This window comes from Marmota monax, unplaced genomic scaffold (assembly GCF_021218885.2).
Source record: "Marmota monax isolate L192 unplaced genomic scaffold, Marmota_monax_Labrador192_F-V1.1 WCK01_AAM20220418_F8-fsc00030, whole genome shotgun sequence".
NCBI lineage: Eukaryota > Metazoa > Chordata > Mammalia > Rodentia > Sciuridae > Marmota > Marmota monax.
This window is the reverse complement of record NW_026691988.1, coordinates 14,958,807-14,965,351: the sequence shown is the minus strand read 5'-3', so window position 1 is coordinate 14,965,351 and position 6,545 is coordinate 14,958,807. Positions and strand designations below refer to the sequence as shown.

General features: G+C 39.5%; 1 non-coding gene across 1 annotated transcript; it reads right to left on the bottom strand.

The window, feature by feature from the left end:
* Positions 1-5,860: 5,860 nt before the first annotated feature.
* On the bottom strand, positions 5,861-5,943 carry Trnal-uaa (transfer RNA leucine (anticodon UAA)). Its single transcript has one exon. It is a non-coding gene; the product is annotated as a tRNA-Leu (tRNA).
* Positions 5,944-6,545: the final 602 nt, after the last annotated feature.

Genomic DNA, 6,545 nt, shown 5'->3' with positions numbered 1-6,545 from the left:
AGGCCTCGATGGATAGCTCCTGAACGAGATTTTTTGTTTTGTTTTGTTTATTTCCTTTTCTCTCTCTTTCTTTTTGGTCTAGCAAAGACAACTTTATTAAAAAAAAGATGGCTTTATCAGGTACATGGGTACGTGGTTATGTCTTAAGTGACATTTGTAGCATTTTTAAGCCTCAGTGAACCTTAGAATTTTTATTTTTGGGTACCAGGGATTGAACCCAGGGACACTTTATCACTGAGCTACAACCTCAGATCTTTTTATAAATAAAATTTTAAAAATAAAATAAAATATTGCTAAAAGAGATGTGTCAACTTTGGCATTGGGAATAGTTACTTAGGATATGGGCAAGGCCCCTGGTTGGAGTTGGCATCAGGTCAGCATGACTAGAGATAGCAGCCTGGATCCATGTGGCTGGCATGTGTAAAGAGGCAGGAAGAAGAGATGGCCCATGTGATGAAATTTATTACACACTGGTGGATTGTGCAAATAAGTGAATATATTCAGGAAATGAGAGTCAGATTTCCTATTGGTAGACAAGGTAAGTGCAGAGGTGGAAAAAGAAAAGAGGCTTGTTGAAAGTGGAGGTATACACAGATACAGTGCATTTACATATGTCTGTATACCTATGTTGTATTTCATGGCTCTGTCTGCTGAGGAGAACTAGAAGCAATGACATCCTAGTAGCAAAGAACAGAGCTGGTACCCTGATTTGGGTTTCTAAATACCACTTCCTTCTACAGGAATCAATCATATCATCTTGGAATTACGATTCAAGGTCAATGGAGGGAGGCATTCTGAATGAACCCAGAACATCTTTTATTAGAAAGTAAGGAAGTAGAGTGATGAAAACTGTCAAATGGATACAAGAATCAGCTTATAGGGGCTCCTGTTGGCTCTATCTGGGAAAATTCAAACAGCTAAATTTTAGTTAATGATTATAATAGATTAAAACTAATTGAATATGCAAGACCTAAGAGTCAGTATGCATATGTAGAAATAAATGTGAGTAATGTGTTTCCAGCATGAAAACTAAACTCAATGAAATTTTGAATAAAATAAAGTACATTTTCCCCTTGTTTATAGAGAAGCTGTGTGCTTACAAAATTCACTGCATGATGACAGCTTGCAGAAAAATTTGTGTTTAATGTGGAAAATGGAGTTTGGTTGTGGGTTTAGATAAAAAGTCCTTTAACCCTCAGGAATATCCTCCTGGATGTTCCAAAACTTTACAGCATGAAGACAATTCCTTACTATGTGGCACTCTGATACAATGCAGTATGGCCTGCATACCCCGTCCATCCTAATGGCAACCCCTCCCCTAACCACAAGTTATTAAAACAAACTTAAAGCGTTTCCCTGGGCCAGGGCCCTCACTACAAAGAATCATTGATTCAGAGACTAGTTTACCACTGCTGGAAGCAGTTCTAGACTCACCGGAAGCTTTGACCAAGTAAATAAATCCCTTTCAACTCTGATATTCACCAAGCCCATAGCTAAATACTTAAAAGCTATGTTAGCCAAAACTCTTTCAACTGCAAATAACAAGCAATCAATATGAGATGAAATAGAAATGTGTTATCTTTGGAAATACAAGGTTGGAGAACTGATTCAAAGACATTGACTCGGGAATTCAAGTGAGGTTTGGGGGACCCTCTTTCTCTCTATTTCTTTCCCCTTCCCCTTACATATACCCCAAACTCCTACTCTCTCCTTCTGATAGGCAGCTGGCTACTGTCCAGTTCAAGGAGAGCTATATGAAACAACTATGAAAGAATTAATGTTTTGGTTAGTTATTTAATATCATGAGGATTGGAAGAACCTTGTCTGTTTTATTCATTGCTGTTATCCCAGCACCCAGAAACCAGCACAACGTTGCCCATTCTGGTACCTTCAAAAAATTTCTGAATGAACAAATTTCCCCATTGGAACTAGAGGTTGCCAGCTTTCAGTGTAGGTATCTCTCTACAAGGCTTTCCTAGACACCTTGAAAAAATGGCAAAAGACAGCAGTAGTTGTGTTCTGCAGGCAGGCATTGGGCTGGTTTATGGGCGGAGAGAGAAATAGAACTGGGCAATCCTTTTCACCCAGATTCACCCAGTACACTTCTCCACCCAGAATAATCCAAGTTCATCTGCATCTTACTTGGTCTAGGATTGCTTACCGGGGACTAAAATCAGCATTAAAGAAGTTGACAAATTGATTTCATTAGTGTAATATTGAGATCATTTCAACTCTCTAGGCCAGTTTAAAATTTCATTTGTTATTTGCAGCTAAAAGGGTATACTATTATTTGCTGTTCTCTGTAATGCACTAATAGGATTAGATACTACACTTGCATCACAGTAAAAGAACAATGATAGACTACAGTGCCAGTCTAAATCTTATGATGCACTTTGCTGCACTACAAAACAGAATATTGTATATTATTTTATTCATCATCCCAGTGATAAAAGTTCCTTATTTTTCTTGCATTTATTAAAAAATATTGAAAAGTCAGGTTGCATTTAAAAAGCTAATCTGTTAAAAAAAAAAGCTAATCTGGGTGGGTCAGGATTGCTAGTGTTTAAAAAATGTGAACAACATCCTTAATATAGCTATTTGTGACTAACCCAGTGGGTGTGACCCCCAGGAGAAAACAATAAGTTCACTTACTGTGCATTTGAAAAGTTGGGAGTTTAGAACTCTATTTTTTTTAACATGAAAATTATTAAAGGAATTACCCAAAATTTGTTTGGGAAGAGGCTGTGATGATAGAAAGTTCAGAAATTGAGACAAATATTCAACAGTCTTCTTACCCCATCTTTTCAATGCAATTTTAATAGTTATCTTTTTCAGTAACTACTGATCTTTCTGCGTTACAGCAATAAATATAATTTAAAGACTTCCAAGTGAAACAAAAAAGTTTAATTATCAAATCAGAAGGATGCAATCTACACTTTCCTCCCAAATTTCTCTTTTAAAAATTGAGTCTTTTGTTAATGATCTCATTTTACTCAACTTCAATTCTTATAGCAAAAACAATGATAGACTACAGTGCCAGTCTAAATTCCATGAGCAACTTTTGCCATTGTAGAAACACTGATCTTAAGGTCAATCCATATGTATATATTTTATAAGAATTACTAAAGTATAACAAAAGCTTCATCTTTTGATCATAATACATGTACATAATACATTTTTCTAAGGGTCTTATCAACAGCAGGTATCACTGTTTAAATGTATTGGTAACATTTATCTCTTACAAATAAATTGTTTGATAGGTATTAGTATCAATCCCAAAGTCCCATATCAACAAACAAGGGATGGAGCTAGGATTCCTAATTACAGGTCTGCTTTATCTTAGAGGACCTATGGTTGTAGATTTCACAAATGTACAAACCCCTGTGTTTATTACATATAAAAGAGAATGTGGAGTTGAGACAAATACTCAATACTCTTCTTTTTTTTGGGGGGGGGGGTTAACCAGGGATTGAACCCAGGGGCACTTAACCTCTGAGCCACATCCCCAGCCCTTTTTATATTTTAGTTAGAGATAGTGTCTCACTAAGTTGCTTAAGGCCTTGATAAATTGCTGAGGCTAGCTTTGAACTCATGATCCTCCTGCCTCAGCCTCCTGTGTCACTGGGATTACAAGCATGTGCCACCACATTCAGCTCAACATGCTTTTTAATCCATCTTTTCAGTGCAATTTTAATTACTGTCTTATTTATAAACATTATTTTTATATTAAAGTAATGAATAGAATGGCTGAAAATATCACCTAAACCCAAAGATAAATTTATCTGAGACAAGCTTGGGACATTTGAATTGAACAATTGTGTGGTATAACCCACCCAGATAGAAATGATTCAAAAACTACTTCAAGAGGTCATCTCTTTGGGCTTCTGAGTCTTGATTCTCCTCAGTAGATAAAATCTGCTCTAGCTGAAGAAAGAGGAAAGAGAAGTAAAAGAAGAATTAGAAAACTTGAGCCCAGAGGGATGAACTATGGTTTCTTGTTTTCTCTCTTCCTGATGTTCTGGGATCTGGGGCCTCACTGACTGAGCAGGGACTGTGCCTCGCAGGATGAGTTAATTCCTAGGAATACCAGACAACTAGGAACAGCTCTCATACTGCAGATCCTGCTGGCATTACTCAAACTACTCAGTTCCAATCCTGCTAACCCTGCCTCGCCCATTCCTTCTACCAAAACCATGATGCAAGCTGTTGTCTTCCCTTTCATGTCCTTCCTCTGCCTTCTGACTGACCCTGCTATTTCCCCCTCAATCAGGCATGATTTCCATGTTTCAAAGATCATGGATAATCCAGGTATTTATTCCCTGTTAACTTCACAGCCAGGTTCAGAGTTTTTCAAAAGTATTAAATTGAAACAAAGATGATGTGAGAAAAAGTTTCTATTCATAGAATTTAAAATAATGGCTCGATCAAGTTATAACAGTGATTTGGGATTCTTTTCAGTGGCAGATTTATCATTAATGATTGAAAGAGAAAAAAGAAAATCAACTTACCAGCTGGGGTGGATATATCCTTAATTTGCTGCAAACACAGTAAATGTGGAACAGTAATTCCTCTGAATTTGAATCAAGAAATAAGGCAAAATTTAACCAAGAAATTTGCCTCAAATTCACCAGTAGGTGTCACTGTTTAAATGTATTCCTAACATGTTTTCCTACAGAGTTCTGTATATAAAAAAAAATACAAAACAAACAATTTTGAATAACTTACGACTTGTTCAAACCCACAAAGAGAACGCTTACAAATCCACATGCTTGCCTTCTAATTCAAAGTAGTAACTTCAGTTCTTATTAAATTTTTAGAAAGCCATTATAAGCTTATAAGTGGAGGTATACCTACAAATGATTCAGATTTAACTTCAAAAGATTTGCTATATTTTAAGACTTTAAAAAAATATAAAGACTCTAATGTGAAAGGTCTACTTTTCAAGGAAACAATTCTGGGTTCTTAAGGAGGAAGAGAGACAAAGACTAAACTCAGTCTAATTAGTTATTGACTAAATAAAACAATTGTCTTCCTCCCAGATATATATATATTTCTCCATTTAACCGTGCTGTCCCCAAGCCCTCCTCCCCGCATCCCAGCTTGTACGGACAGACCTCCGCATCAGTGGACACAGAGATATCAGAAATGTCAACATCATGAAAGTCAGAGATTGACGCTCTGACCCACACTGAAGAAGCCCAAGGAGAAGCGACAGGTAAAAGCAACACATTCTGAACAGGAACCACTGCTATAAAGACAATACTGAGACAGCTGGTAACGAAATAGGACCTGAGGATTATCAGTGTTAATTTCCTAATTTTAGTTGCTGCATTGGGGCATCTAGTCGGTATCTTACTCTTCAGTGATTCGAGGGGAGAAAGTTTTTTGCACTGCACTTGCAGTTTGTTGAAGGTCTTCGATTATTTTTATTTGTAAAATTTTGAGAGAGAGAGAAGGGGGGGATTAGGTCACGTAGCTATTATTTTAAAACTCTAAATCCACAATTTGGATTGCATTTTAGAGATATGGTGCAGGAGTCCTCTGCCTTCTAGGAGTTAATTGAAAAGTTGTGTGCACACAATTAATTGTGGTGATGGGGGGGTGGGGGGTTAATGAAGATGCTTCCTGATTTTTGTGCAGAGGCAGTTTGTATATCGCGCTGCAGACCACAATCTTGCCCCGCCCTGGGGGGAAATGGGCCGGGCTGCGCCGGTGCCCCAGCCCAGCTGCGGTCCCTTTCCGCTATGTAGGGTTTGCGCTGCCTCCAGTCAGAAGTCGGCATTTTCATTTGGGAGCGTAGTGTGCTTAGTGAGATTCGTATTTGGAAAATAAAATCTTTTTGAAAAGAGAAAAGACGACCTACCAGGAGTGGGGTTCGAACCCACGCGGACATATGTCCATTGGATCTTAAGTCCAACGCCTTAACCACTCGGCCATCCTGGTGCAGGCAAGGGCTTTCTCCTCGGCTCTTCCTACAAAGCGTATTCCACCGCCCTCTCGCACCCGCCCTTACGAATGCCGAGGCGCCTCCACCACCTCTTCCAGTTTTCCCAGCCCGGGCTGGGAAGGCCTCCCTTCTTTTGCCTTGTTTTCCCGCCGCCATAGCTCGTTGTCGCCCCAGGCCTGCCGCGGCCAAGAAGGCAACTGCAGCAGAGCGGGCACGCTCTCTGCTAGGGCGTCTGCGACGCTCGGCGGGCGGTTAGTTCAGAGCAGGGCTCTGGCTCCGCCATGTTTGCTTTCAGTTTCGAGGTGCGCGGGCGCCGGAAACAAACAAGCTAGCAAACTTCTGGCTTCGTAGGAGGGTGTTTTGGAAGCGCTTGGCTGGTGGGTTAGGGACTGAGCCCAAAGGACTGCGTTTACTTTGTTTTATTCTAACTCGATAGAATAAGTTTCAGGGACTGAGTTGCAAGGGCGGCAGTAGAGTTCTTGGTCCCTTGCACCCGTGGGTAGCCTTTATTCTTAGCAGATGTCACAAATCACAGGGACAGGAAACTTTGTAGGAATTTGTGTGTATCCTGCCCCACGCACATGCAGAGGATGTGGCT